Source organism: Lissotriton vulgaris, chromosome 1_1, assembly GCF_964263255.1.
Source record: "Lissotriton vulgaris chromosome 1_1, aLisVul1.2, whole genome shotgun sequence".
Classification (NCBI taxonomy): Eukaryota; Metazoa; Chordata; class Amphibia; order Caudata; family Salamandridae; genus Lissotriton; species Lissotriton vulgaris.
Genome location: NC_141685.1, coordinates 895,390,497 through 895,409,239, shown reverse-complemented (window position 1 = coordinate 895,409,239; position 18,743 = coordinate 895,390,497).

Sequence of the window (18,743 nt, the reverse complement as noted above, 5' to 3'; positions counted from 1 at the left end):
CCCCACAAATACATAGTTATATATCTATACTACTATTATAAAGAGAGAACTTGCACCTTATGGCCAGGTAAACTCGTGAACCACAGCGCCAATCTACACACCTGATACATCTATGAAAATGTCAGGGTGTGTCGATGGACATAGGCTATATAAATTTTAAAAAAAAGTAAATTAAAAAAATTACGTTTGAAAACAAAGTAGTCCCATGAAAGTAGCACCGGCCGGGACCTAGCGCTGGCCGCAACGCGACGTGCGTGATGACCGCGACGTGCGTGATGACGACGAAGGAGGAGCGGCGGTGTAGTGACGAGCAGCTGTGCAGTGAAGAGCAACAAAATGGTTCTGTTGGGTGGTAGCAAGAATTGCTTTGAAAGAAGGCTATATCAGCTCATAACACAAAAAGTACACCTCTCTGAGAACAACTGAAATTCACAAAACTGTTTTATATAATAAAAGACATAATCACAATACACAGGAATTACTTCATTCCGTTTTAGGTATCAATAAATGCTAAAACAAGTGATGAGTGACTGTGGTGAACAAGGTGACTAGTGCATTACATTTGGTGACACATATATACAAATTTATACAGCGGCGATGGGGAGGGGGAGGGGTATTTTCTTTGTTTGAAAGGCAAGTGTTCAGAGTTAATTCTCCAAGGAAACAAATGGTTACTGTGCAAGTTCCTGGCGGTATCTTGACCAGTTATGAGCGTCGACGTTTCAACCCTAGTTGCGCCCCAATTGGTGGTCGCGGTGGGTCTTTATCAAGACGAGGGGTGGGGGAGGAGGGCAGGGGGGTCTGGTGGAGCTGGAATTAATTCTGGAAGGGAGCCGGTCGGTCAACCCCAAGTGTGGTGGACTGGGAGAGTTACGAAAGCGGTCACTGCGAAGTTAGCGCACCGTCTGAACTGTCAGGAAATGACTCGGGCGAAAACGGAATGAAGTAATTCCTGTGTATTGTGATTATGTCTTTTATTATATAAAACAGTTTTGTGAATTTCAGTTGTTCTCAGAGAGTTGTACTTTTTGTGTTATGAGCTGATATAGCCTTCTTCCAAAGCAATTCTTGCTACCACCCAACAGAACCATTTTTGTTGTTAATCACGCTTACCCAGGTTCTGAGGGCCACAGGGTTACCCCTTTTTTCTAAAAACGTGCAGTGAGGAGCGGCGGCACAGGTAAGGAAAGGGAAAGTTCAGTGCGAGACTGTGTGATGCAGGGGGAGGCAAGAAGGACCTTCGCAGTGCTATCAGCTGGAAGAGGCAGCAGTAAAGGAAAATGTCGGAGCGCGAGTGAGTCGGGGCGGGAGGGGGGCGGGAGTGAGTCGGGGCGGGAGGGGGGCCTGGTCCGTGTATGGGCATGCACGGACAATGTCGGGGCGGGCGGGGGCCTGGGCGGGCAGTTGGCCCTGAAGCCTCATTGCCCACAGGCAACGCTGGGGCGGGCTGCTAGTATATATATATATATATATATATATATATATATATATATATATATATATATATATATATATATATATATATATATATTCACTTAAAAAACCATAAGTTTCAGGCCTTATACAGTTAGGAATTAGCATTTAAAAAACCATTGAAATTGCTAAAATAGTTAGTTGTACTAACTATATTTCGCGCACCCGCAATCCACTGCTGATGATGTCACATATTACATCATTCATGACATGGTCAGTGACATCACTTATGACATCACTGATGACATCTCAAGTGACATCACTGATGACATCACTGATGACATCTCATTTGACATCACTGATGACATCACTGATGACATCATCCAGTGACTGTGTGTTTCTGTAAAGTTTAAATATGTTTTACAAATTGAAGAATGAGTGGATGTATAAGTGTCTGGATGAAGGATTTAGTAGGTGCGTGACTGACTGTATGAGTGAGTGATTAAATGTGTCTTACTAAATGCATGGGTTAGGGACTAAACTGTCTGAATGTGTGCATCAGTATGTCTGTTGTTGTGTAAGCTGCTGCATGTGTTGATCAGTAGCTATATGAGTGGCTATAGGGGTTATTGATTGGTTGCCCAGGTATTTGAATGGGAGACAGAGTGTGTGTGTGGGTGGCTGGGAGGTGTGTGACTCTGTGCATAGATGTGTGAGCAGTTGATTCACTAGGTGTATGAGTTCAAGAGTGTATGTGGAAACAGCTATATGGGCGGTTGACTGTGTGCATGGGTGTGTTGGTGAGTGAATGGATATCTCAGTGCTACATGTGCAAGTAAGTACATATGTAAAACACAGTGCATGTGAGAGTTGGCATATCTAAATGACTATACATAAGAGCCAGTGAATGTTCGAGTAGCTGTCTGGATCATTGTGTACTTGTATCAGTGATTGTATAAGAGAGAAAGTATGTGTTAGTATATGTTTGAATAAGTAAGGTGTTGTGTGTATAACTGTATTGTTGAGGAAATGGAAGTGTGATTGATTCTTTGCATGACTGACTAGGTGTGTGAGTAACTCCATGGATGAGTGGCAGTGTGTGAGTGTCTGTATAGGTGTATGAGTGCATATGATAGTGTTGTATTGATGGATGACTGTATGTATGAGTGATTCTATGGGTGAATGAGTGAATGTGTGTGTAGACCTAGGAATCAGTGAGTGTGTATGTAGTAACTGGTATTGGTGTGTCAATGGTTTCAAGAATGGTAGTCTGTATTTAACACTGGGTGTATCAAAGGTTATATTAGAGTGTGAGGAGGTGCATCGTATTATCACATGAATGATATCATCAGTGATGTGATCAGTGATGTCAAATGAGATGTTATCAGTGATGTCATCAGTGATGTCACTGACCATGTCATGAATGATGTAATATGTGACCACATCATCAGTGGATTGCGGGTGCGCGAAATATAGTTAGTACAACTAACTATATAGGAGCAATTGCAATGGTTTTTTAAATGCTAATTCCTAACTATATAAGGCCTGAAACCTATGTTTTTTTAAGTGAATTTGCAAGGTTTTTAAAATGCTAATTCTCAACTATATAAGGCCTGAAACCTATGGTTTTTTAGGTGAATTTGCAAGGTTTTTTAAATGCTAATTCCTAACTATATAAGTCCTGAAACCTATGTTTTTTAAGTGAATTTGTCGGTTTTTTAAATGCTAATTCCTAACTATATAAGGCTTGAAACCCATGGTTTTTTCAGTGAATTTGCAAGGTTTTTTAAATGCTAATTCCTAACTATATCAAGCGTGAAACCTATATTTTTTTTCAATAAATTTCAAAGGTTTTATAAATGCTAATTCTATATACGTTTATATATGTTATTATCCTTCTAGGACCACCTGAGCAGCCATCTTTTTTCTCAGGAAAAGTGAGGCACAAGAGAGCACAAAACTAGAGTGGAAAACGCGAAAAGGGGGAAGGGATGAGACCCCCTGACCCCCTAGCCCTTCTCAGGGGGTCCCAGAAGGACCACCAAGGGCAAAAATATATATATTTTTTTTAAATTGCGGGGTACGCGCACAGTACGCGTACCCTACGCGTACGGTGCGCGTACCCCGTGATTTTTTTTTGCCTTTGGGGGTCCTTTTGGGACCCCCTGAGAAGGGCTAGAGGTTTGGGGGGTCTCTACCCTGCCCCCTTTTCGTGTTTTCCACTCTTGTTTTTGGCTCTCTTGTGCCTCAGTTCTCCTGAAAAACAAGATGGTGGCCAACACTTCCTGGTTTTGACAGTTTGGAATGTTGAAAGTCGACTGCCAGCCAATCAGAAACTCGCTCGCGCACGTAAGGGTACGTGCACGGTCGCGTACGATACGCGTTCCGTACGCGTACGGTGCGCATACGGTGCACGTACGGTGAGCGCATATAGATATATAATTTGATCAAATTCAATTTTCTCAACAAATACTGGAGGGATTTTCACCAAATATAGAAAAGGCACTACTGCATACCTCACCAAAGCAGTAGTCCTGAGCTAATATGAATATTCACTTTTCAGCCAATAGACAAATCACAAATCACTGTTTGTTTTCTTCTCTTCTTTCTTTTATTTCATTTGTTGATCGTTCATAAAACCTCCTAGCCGACACGTGTTTCGTCTGATATGGCGTTAATCCACAGACTTCTTCAAGGCTAGAACAATGTAATTTTACAGTTTTTACAATCTATACATATGTATATTTGTTTACAACATCCTCATTTTTCACGAACTCAGATTTTAAAGAGTCCCCTAATGAAGTGTTGAAGGTTATCAACATAAAAGAACAGGTGCAGTGTCACCTAGAATCCACACAAGGTGCCATGAAGAGAAAGTTTTGTGAGTAATGATCACCAGTTGAAAAATATATACTAAAGTATAATAGAAGAGAATCCCACCACCGTGCGCTCTGTCCTATGTGTCATTTTAGTCAACACCTGGTCAGACTTTCAATATTTATGCGTGCAGGTATAGTGTTGTGACCAGAGAGATATAGCCCCGCACATCCCTTGACATGCTCAACCGAAGTTATAAATCAGTCATCGGTACCTTAAATGAGTAAATTCGGCCTCTAATCTCCTGTTTAGCACCCCTGCCACACCATCAATGGGGTTTAGTTGTCCTCTTAACTATCAATAAAAAGACCACAATTCAGAACCTATATATCGTTTCTCTATATATGCATTATAGACCAATCTTAGTTGCAAGGTGTTTGGTACTCACTCTATTGTCGATAGTATTGGCCCGTAGGTAAAAGGTGAAATAAGTCTCTCTCCAACAGTATTAATCGGGTATTTTCCTCCTGTAGTCAAATTAAAAATGGAATTCTCCTAGTTTAGGGAATATTCGTTTCCGTCATCAGAGACATTTAGATTTAGTAACAAGGGTCCAACTATAGGTGACCCACACTTTAGACTTAGTGAGCTGTAAAGGTTAACCCACTTAACTGGCAGCAAGTTCTAATCATTTTAGTTACGCGCACTACACGACCCATGTCCATCGAAAGACGCCGTAAATCGTGCCCGGCAAGTTAACGCCGCCACGTAAGAGAATCTATGTATGTATGGGGTCTCACCTGTGACGGTATCTCGTCTTCTTCAAAGTCGGGTTCCTGGCGTTCAGCAATCGCGCCATGTCGGAGTGTCTACAAATACACACGTCCGGTATCGGACATAGAAAAGGGACCATTCGCGTGTGGTGCGGTTTCCGTGATGGAAATCCGCGCCATCTTTAAATATATAAGTTGATGTCTTTTTCTCTGCCATATCTAATGTCTACTCTGGGTTATTTACAAATATATGTGCACACCAACATAGAAAAGGAGAAGTAAAAAGAAAATTATATATAAACACAAAAGCCCAGTGGGATTTCAATCACCAGGTATCATTTCTTTCAATTTCATTGTTAACATTATGACACTACGTTTTTCACAGAATCTGTTGCCAGTACATATAAGATTCTTGAATTACGTTAATGTTATAGAAATTTACAGAAAAATATAAAAACAGCATCCTTTCTCATCAATATTTAAAAGTGACTTTGCCCAATCATAATGAGATCATGAAACATGATTAAAAACATGCTTGTCAAAATCGTATACATTTGAAAATTCAACATATAAACACAGTAGCTGTTCTTTGGATCATAGATTTCAGATGAGTCATATTTACATGATTTACACAGGTTAGCATTTAGAGTACTCCATCCGGAGTTTGTCATCAGTTAATTTCCCAGAAAGAATTGAAGCTCATCATCAAAGTTGAGACCCCTCTCCACTGCATGGACCTGCATTATCCATCTGGCCTCAAGTTGTCTTAGTCTGAGCTCCCTGTTACCTCCCCTCACATCTTGAGGCATTATCTCAATACCATGGAATGACATAGCTAAATGTTCACTTTGTGATTCGCACTCCACAGCATGCGCTGTTAGGGGATGTCTCAAATCTTTGTTTTTTAATGCTCTAAAGTGTTCCGACATGCGATCCCTGAGTCTGCGTATGGTGCTACCAATATACACCTTGTCGCATTTGCAAGTTATCGCATATACCACGTAAGTGGTGTTGCAGTCAATATGCGATCTTATGTGATAGGTTTTGGATCCATTATATGTAAAATGAAGTGTTCCGTGTCGTGACATTCTACACATGCTACAGTCACCGCATCGGAACGAGCCCTTTGCAAGTAGGTGTAACCAATTTGGAGTCCTTTCAGTTAATTTTGGGTAACTGGGACTAATCATATTTTTTATAGTCATACCACGTCGGTATGATATTGAGGGTCGTGAGTTGATGTAATTCTTTAGGGTTTGGTCAGAACTCAGTAGGAACCAGTACTTTTTCAGTATTTGGTAAACCTTAGATGACCATGGATTATAGTTGGTAATCAATCTCACCTTATCTTTGTTACTGTCATTATGATGAGATTTGGCTTTAAGAGTTTCTTGTCTATTCAATTTGAAGACTCTGTTTCTTGCTCTACATAGGACATCTGGTCCATATCCTCTCCTAATGAATCTCCCTTCAATGTCTGTTGTACATTCTAAAAAGTCGTCATCCTCACTGCAGTTACGTCGAGCCCTGTATAGTTCTCCATAGGGGATCGAGGTGATTGTAGACCTTGGGTGTGCACTATTATTGTGTAAAACTGCATTGCAGGATGTAGACTTTCTATAAAGTTTACTGCACAATTTGTTGTCTTTGACATATAGGGTTAGATCTAAAAAGTTGATTCGTTTTTTGGAATGCTCTATAGTGAAGGTCATGTTATACACATTGTCATTCATGTAGGCAAAAAAGTCCAAGAGTTCAGCCTCACTCCCAGACCATATGAGTATAAGGTCATCTATGTACCTTCCATAGTAGTTAATGTAAGAGTGCCATTTCGCACCGCCCGGGCCCCAAATGTGTACCGCCTCTACCCACCCCATAAACAGGCAGGCAAACGACGGCGCAAATTTAGAACCCATGGCGGTACCACAGGTTTGTTTATACCATTGGTCTTCAAAGAGAAATACATTTTCTTCCAAAATCAGTCTCGACATCATTAAAATCATATTTGTGTGCTCCAGCAATTCAACCGGTCTCCTATGTAGGAAGAACTCGAGGGCCTTAAGACCCAACTCATGATTGATGTTTGTGTATAGGGAGCATACGTCCATCGTGACCAATGTCATCTCTGGTTCCCACTCAAAGTCATTCAAGATATTTAAGATGTGCTTAGTATCCCGGATGTTAGAGGGTAAGTTTAAAACATACGGTTGGAGGAAAAGGTCTACAAATTCTGCCAATTTCTCTGTTGGCCCGCCTATTCCCGAAATAATCGGCCTCCCTGGTGGAGACAGGAGACACTTGTGAACCTTTGGCAGTGTGTAAATGCAAGGAAAGCGAGGTCGATATACAGTAAGATATTTAAATTCTGTATCATTTAAAAGGGTAGCCTGATGCCAGGTTTTCAAATAGGTGTTAATCTTGGCTACAACTGTATATATCGGATTGTGTGGTAATTTAGTATACCAGGCTTCATTGTGGGTCTTTATCAAGACGAGGGGTGGGGGAGGAGGGCAGGGGGGTCTGGTGGAGCTGGAATTAATTCTGGAAGGGAGCCGGTCGGTCAACCCCAAGTGTGGTGGACTGGGAGAGTTACGAAAGCGGTCACTGCGAAGTTAGCGCACCGTCTGAACTGTCAGGAAATGACTCGGGCGAAAACGGAATGAAGTAATTCCTGTGTATTGTGATTATGTCTTTTATTATATAAAACAGTTTTGTGAATTTCAGTTGTTCTCAGAGAGTTGTACTTTTTGTGTTATGAGCTGATATAGCCTTCTTCCAAAGCAATTCTTGCTACCACCCAACAGAACCATTTTTGTTGTTAATCACGCTTACCCAGGTTCTGAGGGCCACAGGGTTACCCCTTTTTTCTAAAAACGTGCAGTGAGGAGCGGCGGCACAGGTAAGGAAAGGGAAAGTTCAGTGCGAGACTGTGTGATGCAGGGGGAGGCAAGAAGGACCTTCGCAGTGCTATCAGCTGGAAGAGGCAGCAGTAAAGGAAAATGTCGGAGCGCGAGTGAGTCGGGGCGGGAGGGGGGCGGGAGTGAGTCGGGGCGGGAGGGGGGCCTGGTCCGTGTATGGGCATGCACGGACAATGTCGGGGCGGGCGGGGGCCTGGGCGGGCAGTTGGCCCTGAAGCCTCATTGCCCACAGGCAACGCTGGGGCGGGCTGCTAGTATATATATATATATATATATATATATATATATATATATATATATATATATATATTCACTTAAAAAACCATAAGTTTCAGGCCTTATACAGTTAGGAATTAGCATTTAAAAAACCATTGAAATTGCTAAAATAGTTAGTTGTACTAACTATATTTCGCGCACCCGCAATCCACTGCTGATGATGTCACATATTACATCATTCATGACATGGTCAGTGACATCACTTATGACATCACTGATGACATCTCAAGTGACATCACTGATGACATCACTGATGACATCTCATTTGACATCACTGATGACATCACTGATGACATCATCCAGTGACTGTGTGTTTCTGTAAAGTTTAAATATGTTTTACAAATTGAAGAATGAGTGGATGTATAAGTGTCTGGATGAAGGATTTAGTAGGTGCGTGACTGACTGTATGAGTGAGTGATTAAATGTGTCTTACTAAATGCATGGGTTAGGGACTAAACTGTCTGAATGTGTGCATCAGTATGTCTGTTGTTGTGTAAGCTGCTGCATGTGTTGATCAGTAGCTATATGAGTGGCTATAGGGGTTATTGATTGGTTGCCCAGGTATTTGAATGGGAGACAGAGTGTGTGTGTGGGTGGCTGGGAGGTGTGTGACTCTGTGCATAGATGTGTGAGCAGTTGATTCACTAGGTGTATGAGTTCAAGAGTGTATGTGGAAACAGCTATATGGGCGGTTGACTGTGTGCATGGGTGTGTTGGTGAGTGAATGGATATCTCAGTGCTACATGTGCAAGTAAGTACATATGTAAAACACAGTGCATGTGAGAGTTGGCATATCTAAATGACTATACATAAGAGCCAGTGAATGTTCGAGTAGCTGTCTGGATCATTGTGTACTTGTATCAGTGATTGTATAAGAGAGAAAGTATGTGTTAGTATATGTTTGAATAAGTAAGGTGTTGTGTGTATAACTGTATTGTTGAGGAAATGGAAGTGTGATTGATTCTTTGCATGACTGACTAGGTGTGTGAGTAACTCCATGGATGAGTGGCAGTGTGTGAGTGTCTGTATAGGTGTATGAGTGCATATGATAGTGTTGTATTGATGGATGACTGTATGTATGAGTGATTCTATGGGTGAATGAGTGAATGTGTGTGTAGACCTAGGAATCAGTGAGTGTGTATGTAGTAACTGGTATTGGTGTGTCAATGGTTTCAAGAATGGTAGTCTGTATTTAACACTGGGTGTATCAAAGGTTATATTAGAGTGTGAGGAGGTGCATCGTATTATCACATGAATGATATCATCAGTGATGTGATCAGTGATGTCAAATGAGATGTTATCAGTGATGTCATCAGTGATGTCACTGACCATGTCATGAATGATGTAATATGTGACCACATCATCAGTGGATTGCGGGTGCGCGAAATATAGTTAGTACAACTAACTATATAGGAGCAATTGCAATGGTTTTTTAAATGCTAATTCCTAACTATATAAGGCCTGAAACCTATGTTTTTTTAAGTGAATTTGCAAGGTTTTTAAAATGCTAATTCTCAACTATATAAGGCCTGAAACCTATGGTTTTTTAGGTGAATTTGCAAGGTTTTTTAAATGCTAATTCCTAACTATATAAGTCCTGAAACCTATGTTTTTTAAGTGAATTTGTCGGTTTTTTAAATGCTAATTCCTAACTATATCAAGCGTGAAACCTATATTTTTTTTCAATAAATTTCAAAGGTTTTATAAATGCTAATTCTATATACGTTTATATATGTTATTATCCTTCTAGGACCACCTGAGCAGCCATCTTTTTTCTCAGGAAAAGTGAGGCACAAGAGAGCACAAAACTAGAGTGGAAAACGCGAAAAGGGGGAAGGGATGAGACCCCCTGACCCCCTAGCCCTTCTCAGGGGGTCCCAGAAGGACCACCAAGGGCAAAAATATATATATTTTTTTTAAATTGCGGGGTACGCGCACAGTACGCGTACCCTACGCGTACGGTGCGCGTACCCCGTGATTTTTTTTTGCCTTTGGGGGTCCTTTTGGGACCCCCTGAGAAGGGCTAGAGGTTTGGGGGGTCTCTACCCTGCCCCCTTTTCGTGTTTTCCACTCTTGTTTTTGGCTCTCTTGTGCCTCAGTTCTCCTGAAAAACAAGATGGTGGCCAACACTTCCTGGTTTTGACAGTTTGGAATGTTGAAAGTCGACTGCCAGCCAATCAGAAACTCGCTCGCGCACGTAAGGGTACGTGCACGGTCGCGTACGATACGCGTTCCGTACGCGTACGGTGCGCATACGGTGCACGTACGGTGAGCGCATATAGATATATAATTTGATCAAATTCAATTTTCTCAACAAATACTGGAGGGATTTTCACCAAATATAGAAAAGGCACTACTGCATACCTGTTCCTACCATTTTGCCAAGTTTGGTGTAATTCCAGTCAGCCGTTCGGGCGGTAGCCGTGTCTAAAGGTCCCATAGAAAATGCCATTTGAAAAATTTCAAATTAAATTTCCTCAAGAACTACTGAAGGGATTTTCACCAAACATAGCAAAGGCACATCTGCATACCAGGCCCTACCATTTTGCCAAGTTTGGTGTCATTCCATTCAGCCGTTCGGGCTGTACCCGTGTCTAAAGGTCCCTACGGAAATTAACATGGAGAAAACATGTTTTGGGACCCCCCTTTCGGCCCCCACTTGACAAATCCCCCCGAAACTTTCAGGGAAGGAGCGGAGCGGAGCTGGCCAAAATTCCAGAAAATTACACACAGATTTCTCTATCGGTGCCAAAGTTATTCCCAAAAGAATGTTGAGCGCATATAGATATATAATTTGCTCAAATTCATTTTCTCAACAACTACTGGAGGGATTTTCACCAAATATAGAAAAGGCACTACTGCATACCTGTCCCTACCATTTTGCCAAGTTTGGTGTAATTCTGTTCAGCCGTTCGGGCTGTAGCCATGTCTAAAGGTCCCATAGAAAATGCCATTTGAAAAATTTCAAATTCTATTTTCTCAAGAACTACTGGAGGGATTTACACCAAACACACAAAAGGCACTGCTGCATACCAGTCCCTACCATTTGCCAAATCTGGTATAATTCCGTTCAGCCGTTCGAGCTGTAGCCTTGTCAGAATGTCCCTATGAAAATTAACATGGGGAAAACACATTTTGGGACCCCCCTTTTTTCTCAGCCCCCGCTTGACAAATCCCCCCCAAAACTTTTAGGGAAGGAGCGGAGCGCAGCGAGGCAAATTTAAGGAAAATTACAGGCAGATCCCGCAATCGGCGCCAAAGTTATTCCCAATAGAATGTTCGGAATTTCCTATGGCAACTAGGTCCTAACTATATATACCTACTGGCGACCGCCAGTAGGTAATATATATATATATATATATATATATATATATATATATATATATATATATATATATATATATATCGCCACTCGACCACTTGCATATGAAGTAATCCTAGGACACAGCGGGGTAAGTTTCAGGAGCCCTTTATTCACTGCAGTATACAGCATAATGCATTTCGGCGATTGTACCTTCTTCAGATGCTGGTAACGGCCAGGTGACGTATTTTCCCTCTTTTGAAACTCCTTAGGCATTCCCATAGGTGGGAGACCAGCTGATCCGGTTGTGGTTCGGGCAGAGGCATTACAATGTCCAACTACCTCTCCTAGCATGCACCAGATGCAGTCAGTATTGCAGTCGGATCATGCTCACATGAGCGCTGTGTTTTGCCTTGCAAAAGATGGACCATGTTGCGGCAGGCGAGCCCGTGTATCATGTGTCTAGGGCTCCCTCCGATCCCCAACGCCTCAGCCTCCAGCAATGGAACAAGTCGGCCGTGAAGCGGGAGGGATTCAACCCGCCTCCCCGTGCAGTCACGGTCTGCCACTGACAGCGGCCACTGAGTTCGCTCGTTCCTGGGGTGGTCACAGGGAACTATTGATACCTCGATTCCACAAAAGTTTATTTGCCAGTAAAGTCCCTGGACTCTTGTAAGACGGGTCCTAGTACCGCGTTTCTGGCAGACGCGGAAAATATCGCCACTCGACCACTTGCATATGAAGTAATCCTAGGACACAACGGGGTAAGTTTCAGGAGCCCTTTATTCACTGCAGTATACAGCATAATGCATTTTGGCGATTGTGCCTTCTTCAGATGCTGGTAACTGCCAGGTGACGCCTTTTCCTTCTTTTGAAACTCCTTAGGCACTCCCATAGGTGGGAGATCAGCTGATCCGGTTTTGGTTCGGGCAGAGGCATTACAATGTCCAACTACCTCTCCCAGCATGCACCAGATGCAGTCAGTGTTGCAGTCGGATCATGTTCACATGAGCACTGTGTTTTGCCTTGCAAAAGATGGACCGTGTTGCGGCAGGCGAGCCCGTGTATCATGAGTCTAGGGCTCCCTCCGATCCCCAACGCCTCAGCCTCCAGCAATGGAACAAGTCGGCCGTGAAGCGGGAGGGATTCAACCCGCCTCCCCGTGCAGTCACGGTCTGCCTGGTAAAGGCATCCGTTGTAAAAGAATATGCAACCCCAAAAAAATGTGGGGTAAAAAATGAGTGGTAAAGGCATGCAGAGTATTTCACTACGTTGTTCCGTCATACAACCCTGAGAAAGGTCCATAGCATGAGCAAGTCTAATGAGTGGTTCACATAAAAAACATGTCAAGAACCGGATCATGTGAAGGTCTATCTACATTTCATCTTGATTGCAGAGGCCCCGCTGCAACCTTGCACTTATTAGTATAGATGGAGTGGCGTAGCGGGTGCTGGAGCGACACTGGAGCGATGCACTGGCTCTAGCGGAGAGCACCATAATTGTTACCCCAAACAGAGATAATTTGCATTGAACAGCCTATAAAGCAATAGACGTGGAACTGGGAGAGATACAGAGGAGTGGTGTGCCATCATTGGGACACTTTTAGGGCCTCGCTAGAGATCCTGAGAGGGACCGACCATGAAGACAAGATGGCGTGAGGGCCATCCATCTTGACTGTCGGTGAAGTGCGCACACGGCCTTTAAAGCAGTGGCCTTGAATTGTAGTCTGGAGTCTAGCGAGGGCCTCTCACTTTGGTGGGACCTTCCCCCACCCATGCTCTGAGAAAAACCATGATCTTGCGATTGCACTAGTAGGGGTGCATTTACCAGGTTCGACATCACTGAAAGCTGAAGGCAAAACAGGACCTTTTTCTCGGTGCGATGTGCCGGACTCACAGGATGTTGAGTATTTAAATGACTATCAGTCTCCCATGCACAGCCAAGCTTCCACCACCCTGCATGGAAAAGAACCATATCTAGACTCTGGATTGCGAGTTCGACACTCATACAAAGGCAAGATCACTGACAGGTGAGAGATTCCACCTCCTATTAAGAGACCCTATTATATTGGCCATAGACGCCCTCAGGGCATCGTGAAACAACTCACATTCTGGCATCTCAGGAGGTGGAGGGAATGTACGTGAAATTCTGATACATTTTACATTCTTTTGGGGTGCATCCAAACATTGAGAAACAATAATTGCATGATGCGCAGGTGCCACAAACAAGTACTTGACAGACAAAGCGGCTTAGCTAGATAGGAAGAAACAGCAATCCTACTATACTCACATGCACATTGCTCATCAGAAGTAAATGCTAGATATACTTGAAGAAAGCCCCACACCGTAACTGCAAAGAGACCTCAGATTTTGTTGGTTAGCCAATGGCAGGGATTCCCACCTCTCCAGCAAGATACAGGCCATTCACACCAGTCCTTGATCCCAGTAGTGTCAAACCCCAAAAACATTTACTCTGCCACACTCAACAAAGGGGATTTGCATGCATGTTTGACAGACCTGCTGGAGAAGCTAACTACCACCCTGATGGAACAATTGTAAACACCCAAGAGGTGGAAACTTCACTGGCTGAGCTGACAAAGAAAATACAGCCTGTGGAGGAGAGGGTCCGAAATGCTGAGCACTCTATGGTGAAGATGCAGACAGCAAAAGATACCCAGGCAATACTAAAGGCATTAAGGAAAGAAGTAGACAAAAAGTAGTTGAAATGCAAGGATTTGGAAGACAGATCTCAGAGAGATAACATCTGCATACAAAATGCCCAAGAATCTTCTCAAGGCTTATGTTGGGCTTCTGTGCAAGACTCTTCAGACAGCTGCTTGGTGAGGATGGCCACCAAAAAATTGGAGATCTGAACTGCACATACATAGAGTGGGCACCCTTCTTCAGCGCCAGGCAGGAGACCACAAGTCATATTTGTGAAAATGAGCCTTTTGTACTCCGAAAATGCAATCTTCAGGGCAGCCCAACAACAAGTGACAATAAATGTTGAAGAATGCAGGATTTTTCCTAGTCCACTCTACCCAGACAGGAGGTCCTTTCTGGAGTCACATCCAAACTAAGGACTAGACAAATTAGATACAGATGGGCCTTTTCCTTTGCTCTGGCAAAACTAACATAATAACATTGGCCAAGGAAGGTAGGGAGTGTGTGGGCCAATAGTCTGAGGACAATCCTTCAACATACCAAGGCAATCCTGGGAAAAGCAAATCTGCCTGGTTGGAAAGGAAGTCTCGAAGGCACAAGAAATGCCCCAAAGACAAGATACCACCCACAGGACAATAGGCAGTCTAAGCCCTATCTATGTAAGTTAGGACATAAATCTGTTATGCTACGCAAACAAATTGAAGGAGAGATAGCTGTCCAAGGGTATGTGTTCTATCTCCAACACACCTGATAGGAAACGGTTATTGTATGGTATTTCTGAGTTTTTTTGTTGAGGAATGGGAAAGGTGTGGGAGGAGGCACTAATCATGCTCCAAAGTACAGTTAGAATATGCTTACCAACCACACAGAAGGCCACGAAAGACAGAGACTTGTTCTTCTGATGCGCATCGCTGCCTGACAACCAATGGCGAGGTGAATGTCCTGGCGCTCATCCCTCCAGCCAAAAGACATTAAAGGTGGAGAATGATATCAAGTGAACAACCTGATATCATGGGCTTATAGGAGACATATTTACTCAAAAAGGATATACAATCAATGTCAAATAGAATCTTCTGAACACAGTATCATGCTATATCTAAGACCAAGAAAGCATGTGAGGTCATGGCAGCTAGCCACCTTTCCACTTTTCACCTCCCATGGATGTATCTGAAACAATATTGAAAATAGAAGATGAGATACATTATTCTTATTGCCAAGCTAAGTTTGAAAGAAGTTATGGTGGTTGTTTCCTATGCTTTGAACACCCAACAGGCAACCAACATATTTCCCAATTTAAACACTTTCAATGATAAATCTACTGGAGAAGTGATTTGGGTTGGTGACTTTAAGTGCATTGCCCTGACCTTGATAGGCCCGCGTTGGACACATATGCGGGGAGCGATGTCCATATCCCTCAAGAGACACATACCCGATATGGGATTAGTGAATGTGTGGCACGAAACACACCCACAGAAAAACTAATATTCCTTTTTCTCGCACAGGCATAGACCTTGCTCCAGAATAGACTTGGCCTGGAGTACAAGTACATTACTAGCCTGAACAATTAAAATCGACAGACCTCATTACGAATTTGGGCCATGCACCTCTATTATGAGTCTTCACGTGGTGAGAGGTATGCAGACCTGAAACCAAAGGTCATTTTGACCTAAGGATCCTTAATGAAAGACTACATGAGAAAGAGACGAAGGACCACATTCGGGACATTATCCACTTAATAAGACAGAAACAATACCGCTCCGTTTTGTGGGGATCACTGACATAATATCGAGGGACATAATATCGACTACCAAAAATATCGGCAACAAAATATCGACAGACAGAATATCAACTTTGCATCTACAAACAGGTAAGTACAAAAATATTGAGTAAAAAATATTGTTTACAAAAATATAGTTTGTAAAAATATCGACTTTATTAAAAACACTGTTAAATTAAATTAATATTAAAAGTTATTTACTAAAATATACTCAAAAATACTTTTATAATAATTACCTTATAATAATTAAATAATTAATTAAAGTTATAAAAGAATTACAATCATATTTGTTAAAACATATATATATATATAATAACATAATATAATTAAAAAATATCCAATATTATTACCGTAGGATAGCGGAAGTGTAAAATTACTATTCCCACTCCAGAGAATGCAACAGTAGATAAGGCGTTGGATAGCGTAGAGGTAAAAATTACTATTCCCACTCCAGAGAGTGCAACAGTAGGGAAAGCGTTGGATAGCGTAGGGGTAAAAATTACTATTCCCACTCCAGGGAGTGCAACAGTATGGAAAGCGTTGGATAGCGTAGAGGGAAAAATTACTATTCCCACTCCAAAGAGTGCAACAGTAGGTAAGGCGTTGGATAGCGTAGAGGTAAAAATGACTATTCCCACTCCAGAGAGTGCAACAGTAGGGAAAGGGTTGGATAGCGTAGGGGTAAAAATGACTATTCCCACTCCAGAGAGTGCAACAGTAGGGAAAGCGTTGGATAGCGTAGGGGTAAAAATTACTATTCCCACTCCAGAGAGTGCAACAGTAGGGAAAGCGTTGGATAGCGTAGGGGTAAAAATTACTATTCCCACTCCAAAGAGTGCAACAGTAGGGAAAGTAGATGCTTCATATATTATTTAAATATATATATATATTAATATCTATAAAAAATTAATTAAAAGTAATTACCAATTTAATATAATATAAAAATGAATTAATTACAAATACTAATTCAATTTAATCATTACAATAAGTTATCTAGTAATACTAATTAATTACAAATTAACAATTAATTAATTTGTAAGTAAAAACTTACTTAACAATTAACATCTAAGAAATACCCAACATTTTTTACATATTTAATTAATTATAATTAAATTACTTCCCACCCTACTCCCTATAAACCCACAACCCGCTACAGAAATTAAATTAGTTAAATTAACATAATTATCAATTAAACAATTAAATAAAAGTAATTGTCAATTAAATGTAATTAATTACAAAATAAAAATTAATTAACAATTAATTATAAACAAATACCAATAAATACATTTTCATATTTAATTAATTATAATTAAATTACTTCCCATCCTATTCCCCTATAAACCCACAACCCGCTACAGAATTAAATTACGCAAAATTTAAATAACATGAAATTCATTAATTAAATTACATTATAACATAAATAAACACTTTTAACACATAAAATACACTATAAAAAATTAGATATTATTAAATGTTCGATATTTTTTTTAACCTATATTATGTACTTCGACATTTTGACTTTCTATATTTTAAAATTCGATATTACATTACTTACCTTCAAAACAATATTTTTGATGTCTATATTCTGTCCATTCGATATTCTGTCCAGCCTATATTTTGTACTCGATATTATGTCCATTCCATATTTTGTAGTCGATATTTTGTCTGTTTACCGTTTTGTGGAACTCTCTCAAGGCGGTGATCCAGGACAAAGCTATCTCGATAATGTCACACCAGTGACATATTTGGTCCCTCGCTAAAGCCACACTAGAGTCAAAACTGAAAGAAAAAGAAAGTCAATACAAGGATACCCCCCTCCCCCAGGATATTGAAGGGGGTGACAAGCTTGAGGAGTCAAGTAGACTTGATATTGCTTGAAAGCTCAGAGAGGGCGATACTGTGACTTAAACAAAAGTTCTACGAAAATGCCAGTAAGGAAATGAGTTGCTTGCAGTCAAGCTGAGACAAGCTTAACTAGCAGGATTCAAAATGTACTAGCACAGTACCACTCCCTGTGCAGAGTGCAGCGCCATTTGTGCTAGCAGACCAGCTGTCACAAGGACACGCTGGCCTGCATATAAAGTGACCCTTCTACGCGCAGCGTTCTCGCGCTACGTTCTCGCCGTAGTGACGCCGGAGTCACGCCAGAGTCCAGCCCGTCTGCGCCCGGAGGCGAACGGTGCGACGGTTTGGGCTGGTCTATTTTGATATCTACTCCAGCCGATGTCATGCTTCGATATACGGCGGTGGAGCTCCGGTCCCTGCAAAAGGTAGCGTGCTCCTGTCACAAGGTCTTTCCTGGTCGGTATAAGGGTAAGAGGCGGTGTCCTGGCTGTTGGTGGTTGCCAGCCAATGCCCCGGCCATTATATCTGACAGGGAGGCAGACAGGGTGAAGCATCTATGTCTGCTCCTAAATACAAGATCATTGAGCAGACATGCTTTGGATATTCACGATCTCCTGGTCACGGAAAAGCCTTTATGTCTGATGCTGACAGAGACGTGGTTAGGGGAGTCTTCTAATCCCGATATTGCCACAGCAATTCCCCCTGACTATAATATCTTCAGGCAGGATAGATTGAAGGGGAGGGGCAGCGGTGTGGCACTTGTGGTGAATAAACTGGCCACATGCTCCACTATCCCTATGGATGTCATCACTGGATGTGAATCTTTGGCCTTTTCCATAGCAATATCGCCTCTCCAATCTTTTAAAGGGCTCCTAGTCTACAGGCCCCCTGGGTCGGTAGGCCCCCTGGGTCGGTAGGCCCTTTTTTTGAAGAGCTCCAGCCGGTAGTCTCAGCATTGGT